Below are 12,757 nucleotides of genomic sequence, written 5' to 3'. Positions count from 1 at the left end.
GATGAGCATACATAGAGGATGCATACATAGAGTGTGCATAGCTCTATGCATGCATACATAGATCTATATATGTTCTACTATGCATATATAGAGCTATGTATGCTCTATTTATGCATACATAGAACTTACATAGTTCTATGTATAATTCTCTATTTATGCATACATAGAACATGCATAGCTCTATGTATGCTCAAAGAAAACTATGTATGCATTCTCTGTGTAGAGGATGCATACATAGAGTTATGTATACTCTATTTATGCATACATAGAGCGTGCATAGCTCTATGCATGCATACATAGATCTATATATGGTCTACTATGCATATATAGAGCTATGTATGCTCTATTTATTCATACATAGAGCTTACATAGTTCTATGTATAATGGTCTATTTATGCATACATAGAGCATGCATAGATCTGTTTATGCTCTATGCATGCTCAAATAAAACTATGTATGCATGCTCTGTGTGTATGCTCATTAGAGCATAGGTAGGGCACAAATAAAGCATACATAGCTCTATGCATTCTCATTAGAGCATAGATAGGGCATAAATATAGCATACATAGGTGCTGGCATAGAGCTATGTATGCTCTATTTATGCCCTATCTATGCGCTATCTATGCTCTAATGAGCATACATAGAGCATGTATACATAGTTCTATATATGAATACATAGAGCTATGTATGCTCTATTTATGTATACATAGAGCTATGTATGCTCTAAATATGTATACATAGAGGATGGATATCTCTTTATGCATACATATAGCTATGTATGTTGCTCTATGTATGCATAGAGCATAGATAAATAGAGCATACAAATTAAAGTAATGGATAGAAAAATAGACTTGTTATGGCTCACCTTAATCCCCCTTGAAACACATCCAACAAGAGATTACCTGGTGAACCACAATTGTCATGTGAAGGATCTTTCCAATGGCCAAGCTCGTAACCCTTGAGGTCTCCAAGATCTACAACTCCTTGAGAAGCAATTCCACCGCACCTCCCACCATGGTGGGTGTTGTCACACCGTCGCATTGCACTACGTGTACTCATCCCTCCTCTCACCTCACTTCACTCACACACACTCACTAGCATGCATTAGAGAGAGAGAGATTAGCAAAAGAGGATCAGTAAGAGCAAGACTCTATTGCACAATGGGAGATTATATTTGTATTATGAGAGATATTCACTTATATACATGACCATAAGTGTTCACACTCACTTAAACTGTGGCTGGTCGAGCACTTTAAGCTCATAAGAGACCTAATGCTATTACAATTACTACTCTCATAATATATCTCACTTATGACTTCATCCTAACTTACTACCACACGCTCTTGAAGTAAATACTTCGTCACACAATTACGGGCGTCCGTCCAAGATGTAGGTTTAGACACCATTGCTTCATATCTTGAATGTATGACCTTTTGGTCACACATTCACTACTCTCATAATATATCTCACTTATGACTTCATCCTAACTTACTACCACATGCTCTTGAAGTAAATACTTTGTCACACAATTACGGGCACCCGTCCAAGATGTAGATTTAGACACCATTGCTTCATATCTTGAATGTATGACCTTTTGGTGTATCTACCTTGACTCCTTGATATAAGATAATGGTAGTAGCTCCTGTTAAGCCTAGTAATGGGTTAACATTCCCCCCTTCCTGATGGCAATCATATCCTCGTAATCGTGGTTGAAGACTTTTGTGTGGAGATAATTGACAAGCTTGTAGATGGCTTTGATGTTGAGTGACCTTCAATGGTCTTTGTTCCTTCGAAAGGAATAAGAAAAGCTAGTTAGTGAATGAAAAGATTAGTGGTTTATTGGGAATTCCTAACGGGGTGGGGAGGGGGGGTTTTGCGAGTGATTGCATTTTTATATTTGTGTGAGAATGTTTTTTTTTGGGGGGAGGGGTTTGATCACTTTCTTTTTGGCAATCATAAGCAAGGTTACATGTGATTGTGTTAGTGGGGATGCTAAAAGAGATGTTAATAATGGGAGAGAAGAGATGGAAGGATCCTGAGGAACATAGACATAACATCAAAACGAGATGGTGATTCTCAGTTTCTCATTTGATTCATTGAAGGCGACATTCATCATTTAAAGAAATTGACCTTTGATGATGTCCCTTTGTGTGGCAGGATTCTTGTCAAATGTTGTTGAGTAGGACCTATTCCTACATGCTTCTTCCCATGTGCTTTTTATGTTTTTATGTATATTTAAGTGCTCTTATGAAACAGGTATACATGAAGTACAAGAAGTGGGTCATATAGACTCTTATTAAAATGCTCTGTGTTGAAGTAGCCACTTGTTGGTGAGAATTGAAAGAATGACGTCAACTTGCAAGATTAATATAGATATATTCACTAAGGATTAGAGATCATTGATTTGTGAAGATGGTAGCATCATTTGGAGAGGTTTGTAAGTTGAAGGAAAATTCCAGGCGATGGGTTATACCATTGACCAGGCTTTCACCCACCATGGGCCACCCATCCAGAGATATACTTGGAAAGTTGTTGATGGTGAGGGTTTGGTGCAAACGTTCTCCAGTGCATGAGTATGGATATGTACTCATGGAGCCAAAAGAATAGTAAGCTATAAGCTATAAGTTAATGGAGCAGCTGCTACATTAACTTAGCCAAAAGAATAGTAAGCTATAAGTTTAACAAAAATGGAATGGCCACTCAAGACCTCTGGGAGTTATTTGTGATATTCTATCACTTATAGGTAGGCCATGTGTGACTTCCTTGTGTTTGTGTTTTTTTTTTTGGATTACCACCTTGCGAGCAATAGGTTCTTGTGGCTACTCTCTTTTTTGAGACAATAGGTTCTTATGTCTGCCATGTAGCTTCTGCACTTACACTTCCCATCCATAGGGGTGAAAAGTGCATTGTGAGTTTGTCTTTAATGCACTCATAAATCTCCATTGTTGTAGACGTGGAATTGATTCTTGAATTTTTTGCTCAAATGTTGTCGAGGCAATAGGTAAGACTACTGATTGGTTACCATTGGGGTTGCTTGAACACACAAGCTCATGTGTAGGTGTTGAATGCATGAGATTGGTTGAGTGACTTGCTTGGTGTTGCTTGGGTCTCCATTCTTGTCGAACTTCAGGTAAATCTTTTGGGGTTAAAGTCGATAGCGAGGCTATCTTCACTTTGTTTGATTTTGGCAACCATATGATGGGATTACCATCAGAGTATCCTTGTTGTTGAAGCACGTACACAGGCACCCATCTTTGATGTAAAGTTATAAATTGGTGGTGTGGCTAATGCCTTTGGTGCTGAGGTTTGTTTCTTTGAACAGGCTTAGGGTACTTTTTGATGTGCTTGGGAATCCAAGCTTTATTATTACTTTGGTAGTACCCTTCCTTGTACTTGTAGTAATTTTTTTGGTACCCACACTTGTTAACTTGGTGGAGTTCTTTGAGGAACTCGCATAGGCATTTGTGGACGGTGTTGTGGAGTACTTTTATTTTTCCTTGGCCTCTCAGTGCTGCATTGAGGAAGAGGCTTTCATGATTGAGGCACCCGAATTGGATTGGTGCCTTTGTAGTAGCCTTGGGCTACAAGTAGCTCCACCCACCTTTTAATACCATGAAGATACCTTGATTTGTGTTGTCTTGGTAGATTTTTCTTTTTGGTGGAAGTGGAAGGTTTTTGGGCCCTCCTTCACATTGGTGGGAGCTAAAGCTACAAGTTTGAGAGTCATGGACTTTTTTGATGATGAGGCTAGAGTCCCGTGGAGTGGCAATGATGAGGTTTTGGAGTATGCGACCATCTTCGTTGGTGAGGTTTGTCAATGAAGAGATGTTGGCTCCAAGGTTTGTCAATGAAGAGACGTTGGCTCCAAGTTTTTTCCTTTGAGTTCCTTTTTAGAGATAGATGGCTGCACGTGGGAAACTTTTTTAGGAATAGTTGTTGATTATAAGGTTTTGGGATTGAACTTTGTTGTTTGTTGGTGAGGATGGAGTGGAAGGAGTAGATGCTTTATTGGAGTCGGTCATTGATACAGATGGTAGGTCATTATGTAGAGGGGCTTTTGTGGAAGGGGCTTGTAACTTTTTGCATTCAGCATCATAGAAATCCATTAGGGTTGGATCCTCTTTCGTGCAGTATAGTATTGTCAATTTTGTATCGTTGACCATCATGAGATGACCCTATCGCTAGCAAAGAACAGTGGTGCTTAGGCAACAATGGTCCATTTATGCCCCAAGATCAAATCTTCTTTCAACACATACTTAGCCACAAAAAAACTTTCAAGTAAGGGGGTTAGTTTCAATATACATTGTATGTTCAAAGTACCACAAACATGGCATGTTCAAGTCTTATGTAAATGGAATTATTTCAGGATGAGCCGTGAGTGTTGGTTGACCTAACAAATCCTGTAACTCGAGGGTCATGAGATTCTTCTCTCGTATTAGATAAAGTTGTGCTTGCATTGTGGTGATTTTATTGGAAAGTTTCAATCCAACAATAATTCTTGGGATATTCCAAGTGAGATATGTTGGAAGCTCCAACTCTTCCAAGGTCTCGTCCTCCCATAAGAGCAATTGCACAATGCCTACAAGAGTGTTCAAGGTGATTGTTTTCATGGATTCATCAAATGAATACGACGAGTCACATATCCAAGCTCCACCACGGAAAACATCATATTCAAGGAGATCTAGGGTAACATGGAATGTAAATTGCACATCTCCACCACCGATTGTTTGAGTAGCATAGCTAAAATAACCTAGAACTTCAATGTTTTGTCCATTGGATCCTCTTGCAAGACCATTGTCTTTAGGGATGAGTTTAGGTTGCCCCAATGACACCCAAGTCTATTGTCAGGATGTCATGACTAGCTGTGAAGAGTATGTCTTCCTCTTGAAAGGGGAAGCGATACTCCTCTGGTTCTTGTATTTTGGTTGCTTTTTTTAGGATTGGCATTATTAGGTTCAATCACAACCGGTGATCTTGTATAATGTTGAAATATACAAGAGTCTTTAAATGAGTGAGTAGTAGTGAAAAGGTGAGAGGTATCTATTGGGAGAGAATAAAGGATAGCATGAGAAGTTCTAGGATGTGTGGAGATATTCTAGGAAAAGTGAAGAGGTGGAGAGAATCAAGCAAAAGAGGTGGAGTGAATCAAGGATAGATCAGTGGGTTAGATGCTTGGCATGTTGTGGATGTAAAAAATATAAATTGAGGCATTGGTTTTGAGTATCCATGCCTACAATAAGCTATCAATCTTATCTTAATCATCATCTAATCACTTTGCTAATGATGTTGATTCTTGCATTTGATCCACCATAGCTCATCACTTTGCTTGCATTTTAACATGGTATCAGAGCCTAGCTTAGGATCCATCCAATTTATGAGCTTATTTATCTTGCTAATTACCTTATTAATCACAATTAGGAGATAATCTCATTTTTAGTCTATTTTTCAACTAGCCTGCTCTGCTGGTGGAGGAGCTCTCTCTCTCTCTCTCCAGCCAATAACATTAGCCCAAACCCTCTTAGCCACACTTGAGGAGACTCCCCATGCTTCCACCAATTGCATCAAATCGCCAAACCGCCAACGGGAGCTGTCGCAATTCACGATTTTACTGGCACTTCATTTTTAGAGAAAATCTCAGATTTACACTTACATAGAAGCAATTGGCCTAATTCCTCTTGGCCCTAGGGGTTTTCAAGGGTGCTCTACATCCTGGTGATCTCAGAATTGTGAAATTCCTCAAGGAGAAGTGGCATCAAGCTCTGCATCAAATCTGCAAGTGACTGGTAAAACAGAGATTAAGCATTCAATGTTTGGTCAAATCTTTTGTTTCTTGGCTTGATCCTCTACTAGATTAATTGCTATTGATGCCTTCGAAAGGAGTTGCGCTCATTTGAACTCCAAGGCTCCAAATCTGGCTTCCCCACACACTCTATTTTTTGCACACAAAACAAGGGATTATTTTACTAATCAGTGATTAATCAGCACTAATCACTATATTTTGGTGCAATTGAGGGTTCAAATTTACCATTGGGTATGTGATACAAATCTGTATAACTTCATATTACAATTCGAAGATGTTTTGGTACTCCAACCATTCAGTACAGATTTGTTACCCTTGGCTTTATGTAATTTTTGATGAATTTATACTGATAAATCTGTTTCTGGAAAAAGTGAAGAGGTGGAGAGAATCAAGCAAAAGAGGTGGAGTGAATCAAGGATAGATCAGTGGGATTAGATGCTTGGAATCTTGTGGATGTAAACACTATAAATTGAGGCATTGGCCTAATGAGTATTTGCTGGTTTTTGAGTATCCATGCCTACATTAAGCTATCAGTTAATTGCTCTCTAATCTTGTCTTAATCATCATTTAATCACTTTTCTAATGATGTTGATTCTTGCATTTGATCCACCATAGCTCATCACTTTACTTGCATTTTAATATATAACCCTCAACAATGCTAAGCATGCTCTCGTGAGCTTGCTTTTTGCATTCTGCATATGTCATGTGATCATGATTTTCAATTTGGGTGGTTGCGTGGGTTCTAGTTTCTTGATTGGTCTGTGAGGTGCACCTAGTATCAAATCAGAACTTGTTTCATCCTCACTTATCGACGTACTAGAACTTGTTTCATCTTCTGACTTTCGTTGGATCATCAAGTTTTCATTATGTTTACCCATACGACGAGAACAAATTTTCTTTCAGGCTTTGGTATTTTGTGTTGTACATATGGGTCTTATGGTTTGTGTGGTAGCCTTTGAGGTGGATGCTTCTACATTATGTGTAGCTTCTGGCTCTTTTGGGTCTATGTTTTCCACAGGTTCCTTTTCCCTGTCCTCTCTTTCAACCTTGGTTTTGATAGTTTTTTATCCCTTGTTTTTCTTGGGTTTAGTTAGAAGGTTTTGCTTTCTCTTTTGGTTTCTTCTTTAAGGCATGTTCTTCTACCCATTTTGAAGTGTTATCTTTTGTTTTCTTTTTTACTATTTCTCGTACCTTGGCTTGCAATCGCGTAAGCACATTTAAGGGTACCTTGGCTTGCAATCGCGTAAGCACATTTAAGGGTACCATGGACAATCACCCATTTTATACACTTAAGATATTTAGAGTTGTATTCTGTGAACAGGTTGTAGTAGTGAAGCAACTCGCCTTGGGCAATATTAGAACATGTGGTCGATGCCACAACATTTACACAGAGGTTGCAAAGTGTTAGTGATTGTGGGCATGGTTCAGTATTCCAAACTGTGCAATCTACTGCTTTGTGCAGTCCGCGACAATAGAAACACTGAATTATTTGCTTAACTACTTCCTGATCAGCTTCTACCCTTTTGACTGTGTTTGTGTTTGGTGCGCGGGAGATGGAGGTTTTGATTCAATTGTTGATGAATTAGGACACTAGGTAGTATCATGACCAAAGGTTTTACAATATATGTAATATAAAAAAATAGATGCCTTATACGCACAATGGGGATTAGGATGGTCATTGTGATTGCACTAAACACAAGGCATTTCACTCATCACTTGGAGAGGCATTAAGGATGTTTGGTTTTGAAGGATCTCGTCCTCTCTTAGAGATGTCGGTTGAAAGCTTTTAAGCAAGGCTACATAGAATTCAGGGAATGACAACTCTGGGATCAATCTTTCTTTTACCATTGCTTCACTTAGTTTAGATGAGGAACATCTCATAGCATGATCATCTTCCATCATGTTGTCATCTAAACATATTGCTTCTTTACAACATTGATCAAATGTTTCTGGATTGGATACAATGATCAAGTTGTGTAAGCTATTATTCTTTAAGCCCATCATGAAACATCTCTTCAATTGAGAATCATTTAATTTTTCCCATGACTCACATCATGAGTCCAAGATTTTTATCCGAAGGATAAAGTCTCTAATGGTTTCATTTGGTTTACGCTCAATTGAATATAGTATGCTTGCTGCACTCCACCAATCACCTTGTCTTGAAAAACCATGGATAAAGGCTGACTTCAAGGTTCTGAAGTTTTTCTTAATTGACGGCATCAATTTAAGGAACCATCAACTAGCTTTTCCCACTAAGCATAGGTTCAATGCATGTACGTTTATAGGGCAGTTTGGATTTCCAAAGACCACATCTTTATGTCCAAGGTGTGGGCATCCAGGGGTTGGAAAGGGTTGGTACCTATAAGATTTGTGGAAATGTTAGGTAAAGGGCCAAAGCCCCGTTGGATTGAAGTGACAGGGGATGTAAAACTCGATGACACGCTTGTTGTAGGCATGACCAATGGTATTGGAAGGTGCATTTGGGGCATTGATCTCAATGGCTCAAAGATGTTAGCCATTGGGTTCAGTGAGGGTGTCGATCCACGTAGTCCCTCTATCGTTGCCATGTCTGACACTGTCAATCGCTCCTTAATGAGCAAACACATGTTTTTTTTTTACTTTTTATATTTTCTCATAGCCCGTTTGTAGCCTCAGAAAGCCTAGAGTACTCTTCGTTGTTGTTGAGCCAAATGAGTGTTCGTTTGCCCTAATTAGCTTAGGTGCTACATGCACATAAACGATCTTAGAGATATTTTTCCAGAAAAAGTGCATGCTAGTATCATCCCAGATGGAAGAGGATGTCCTAAAACCTATTTTCAATTATTATCGCAAGATGAATTTTTTTTTCGAAAACTTTTCCCTGTTCACAGCCTATTTCTGAAGGGAATTTGGAAAAACTATGAGAGAGTTGTAGTACTTTTGGAGTACTACAACTTTGTCTCTCTGAGTCTTTCGTGATTTTGTCGTATAGACCCTCAAAAAGTAGCCCGAATATGGTTTGTAGTCATTTTTGGGTGATTTATGTGCTTTAAGGGTCGTTTTTTTCCCTCGATTTCTAGGTCAAATAATGAGGCTACTGGTTGGAGGCCAAAATGATGGATTTTTTCCTCGAACATTTAAGACCTATTTCGAAAAGCTCAATGTCGGCTTTCCAAATGAGCACTAAAGCGCCTTCATCGAATTCACAGTTTAGGAGATACAGGCCTCTAAATAGGGCTTTTTTTTTTGCCGACAATCCCCCTTTCATGGCGCGAACTCGCAGGGTGCAGTTCCTGGCGTGAAACAGACTTCACGGATTATATCATTTTTTTTATTTTTTATTTTTTTTACCAATGGTCCCCCTTTCACGGCGTGAACTAGCAGGTGCAGTTTACGACGTGAAATGGACTTCAAGGATTTTATCAAAAAAATAATTTCAGTGAGACTGTTTCATGATGTGAAACACTTAAGGATTCACGTCGTGAACCGCTTAAGACGTGAACCAATTTTTGGTTTAACTTTTTTGTGCGAGGACTGTTTCATGACATGAAACACTTAAGGGTTCACATCGTGAACCCTTAATGCATGAAACGGACTTCACAAAATTTTCTTTTTTTGGGACATGAACCCTTAAGGCATGAGAGTATAGAAACAGTTCACGGCGTGAACCATGTGGCTCATGTGATTTTATTTTTTTTAAGGACGTGAATCCTTAAGGTGTGAGAGTGTAGAAACAGTTCACCACGTGTGAGCCATGTGGCTCACACTGATTATTATTTTTTTGAGTCTAGTGGAAAATTTAAATTTTTAGGAGAAATATTTTTTGAATTTAAATTAGGGATATATTAGCATCTTCCCAAAAGACAAGTGTGAATCAAAAAATTCAACCTTTTTATGACACCCCCTTACACCCCTCATAAATGACCCCCAAAATGAACAATTTAACAACTCATGAGCATCTACTTATTCAATGCTCATTAACATTAATGAGTTATGTAAAAAAAGGTTATTAAAAATTAACTAAGAATTAATATTTTCACTAATCTTTTCCCCTTTTAGACTAATCAACGACTCTAATTAACCCTTAATCACTAATTAATTCACACAATTGAGCACATTATAGAGCAAGGCATTGCTAAGCTATGTGCATCAACTAATGTGTAAATTAATGTATAATTAGAGATTAATCAGACTCTTAATTTTGGTCTCTTCTTTTAAGGCAAAATTAAGCAAAAGAGAGTCGAATTCCTCAAATTGATGAAGAAGTTGATGTAATTAGGTGTTTCGATGTATCTAGATGCTCTTAAAACACTCCAAAACACTAATTTCGACTACTTGCATGATCAATTTGGACCCCAAATAACACATTTTCTAAATTTTTTGTCTCTTGAAGTAGATTAATCACCCTTAAAGATAAAAATGAATCGATTAAGGAAGATTAGTCATTTTTAAGAGTTTTTCATGTTGTTGAGAAATGTTTTCAATTATTAAGCTACTCCTAATGCTTGCTAACACTCTAATGCATACAATTCCAAAAAAGAACACACAATTTAAGCTAAAATTAATGATTCTAGTTCTATTTTTAAGTCTAAAGAGAGCTAACATTCACTAAAATTTACAAACTATTGCATTGTTTGATACAATGGATGCAAACTAAACCTAATACACTCTATGTTCAAGCCCTAGGAACATTAAAAACTATTGCATTGTTTGATGCAATGGATGCATCAAACAATGGATGCAAACTAAACCTAATACACTCTATGTTCAAGCCCTAGGAACATTAAAAACCACATTGGCAACAACAAAACAACAAATTAAGCTCGAAATTAAGCAAAAAGACATTCTTTATAAACCAAAAAAATAGAGCTATTTCTCACAAAACCACACATAAATCTCCATCAAATCCACTTATTTTTTTATGGGAAACCATTAATCAAGATAATGATGGCAATGGATAATATGTAAATTAGAGAAAAATGATGGAAAAAGCCACGAGATGGCTCCCCGGCAGCAATACCAAAAATGTTATGGCTCACCCTAACCCCCCTTGAAACACATACAACAAGAGATTACCAGGTGAACCACAACTGTCATGAGGATCTTTCCAATGGCCGAGCTCGTAACTTTTGAGGTCTCCAAGCTCTACAACTCCTTGAGAAACAATTCCACCGCACCTCCCGCAAAGCGTTATCACATCGCCGTGTTTCACTACGTGTACTCGTCCCTCCTCTCACTTCACTTCACTCACACACACTCACTAGCATGCATTAGAGAGAGATTAGCAAGAGGATTAGCAAGAGCAAGACTGTATTGCACAATGGGAGAGTATATCTGTATTATGAGAGATATTCACTTATATGCATGGCCATAAGTGTTCACACTCACTTAAATTGTGGCCAGTCGGGCAGTTTAGGCTCATAAGAGACCTAATGCTATTACAATGACTACTCTCATAATATATATTTGTCTTATGACTTTATCCTAACTTACTACCCCACTCTCTTAAAGTGAGAATCGCCATAAATACTCCGTCAGACCATTATGGGTGCCCGTCCAAGTTGTAGATTTGAACACCATTACTTCATATCTTGAATGTATGACTTTTTTGTATATCTACCTTGACTCCTTAATATAAGATAATGGTAGTAGATCTTGTTAACCCTAGGAATGGGTTAACAAGAGCATACAAATTAGAGAAATGGATAGAAAAATAGAGCATAAAAATTAGAGTAATGAATAGAAAAATACCCTACACCAAGAAGAGTACTATGTATAGAGTTTATCTATATTAGTGCTAAATAGATGGGTAGGTGGTTAAAAAGTGTCAATACATTCTTATCTCTCCACATGGTCCTTATGTTTATGCATGGCTAGATGGAAAATAACCTCCATGTGAGAACTTGTAAAGTGAGATGTTACACGAGATATATCTATAGTATTTGCAAGCATATTATCTAAAATTGTATTTTATCTTTTAAGCAAAAAATATTATCTTCTTATAATAACTTAAAATTAATGTTTATTTTAAGGGCCCTTAGGCCACGAGACAAAGGTGCAAGGAACAACCAAATGTCATGTGCTTTTCCCAATCACACTCTCGCGAGCACGAATAGCTCAATTGATAAGCCAATTTACCATGGCCTAATGTACAAAATGCAAATGGTGGGGGTGTGTCACTCACCTCGTTGAATGTTGGTTACTCGGCTTCTGGTGGCTGCCATCGCTATACAAGAGCACTTGAGAGCTCCACTCCACCACCACCACCACACTCCAATGTAAGCTTGACCCTCCTCTCACTCAATCTCTCTCTCACACATACACTCACATATACACAATGAGCATATAACAGCTCTAATTGGATTAGAGATATTATAATAGCTCTCTCACACATACACAATGAGCATAAAACACCTAATTGGATTAGGTAAGAAGCAACAAAATGGAGAAGAAGAGCACTCTATTAGCTACAGAAGATAATGAATGGTGAGAATTACACATTGACCCTTATCTTAGCCCCAAGCATTTGGTCGGCCATACTTAAAATATAGGTCCCTAGCTATCTAAGGCCACCTAGGCTTGTGCAAATACTTAATCTAATTATGCAATCTCAATAATTAATCATGTGGCATGCCTTTCATAGATAAGTGGTGTGATCGCACACATAAAATATACAATATTAGCATTTCTAATGCCAATGGCCAAATGAAGTGATGGTTGGGTGCTTCGACGAACAATGGAGAGGTGTCCAATGAGGGTTAACATGCTCCCCTTCCTAATGTAGATTCTGTCCTTGAAATATGTTGGCGAACATGAGTCGATTCCATTGATAGGAAGGTGATGATAGTTGAAGGCCATGTGTTGTGATACCTACGTGAAAAATAAATCAACTAGTAAAGAGTCCTTATAACAATAAGATGAAGAATGGTTATAACAATAAGATGAAGAATGGTTATGCATGCATTTTTTTTCTTTTCT

Source organism: Cibotium barometz, chromosome 13 (assembly GCF_041138505.1).
Source record: "Cibotium barometz isolate CiBa-2024 chromosome 13, ASM4113850v1, whole genome shotgun sequence".
Taxonomy (NCBI): domain Eukaryota; kingdom Viridiplantae; phylum Streptophyta; class Polypodiopsida; order Cyatheales; family Cibotiaceae; genus Cibotium; species Cibotium barometz.
The sequence above is the reverse complement of the archived record's forward strand: the minus strand, read 5'-3'. Positions refer to the sequence as shown.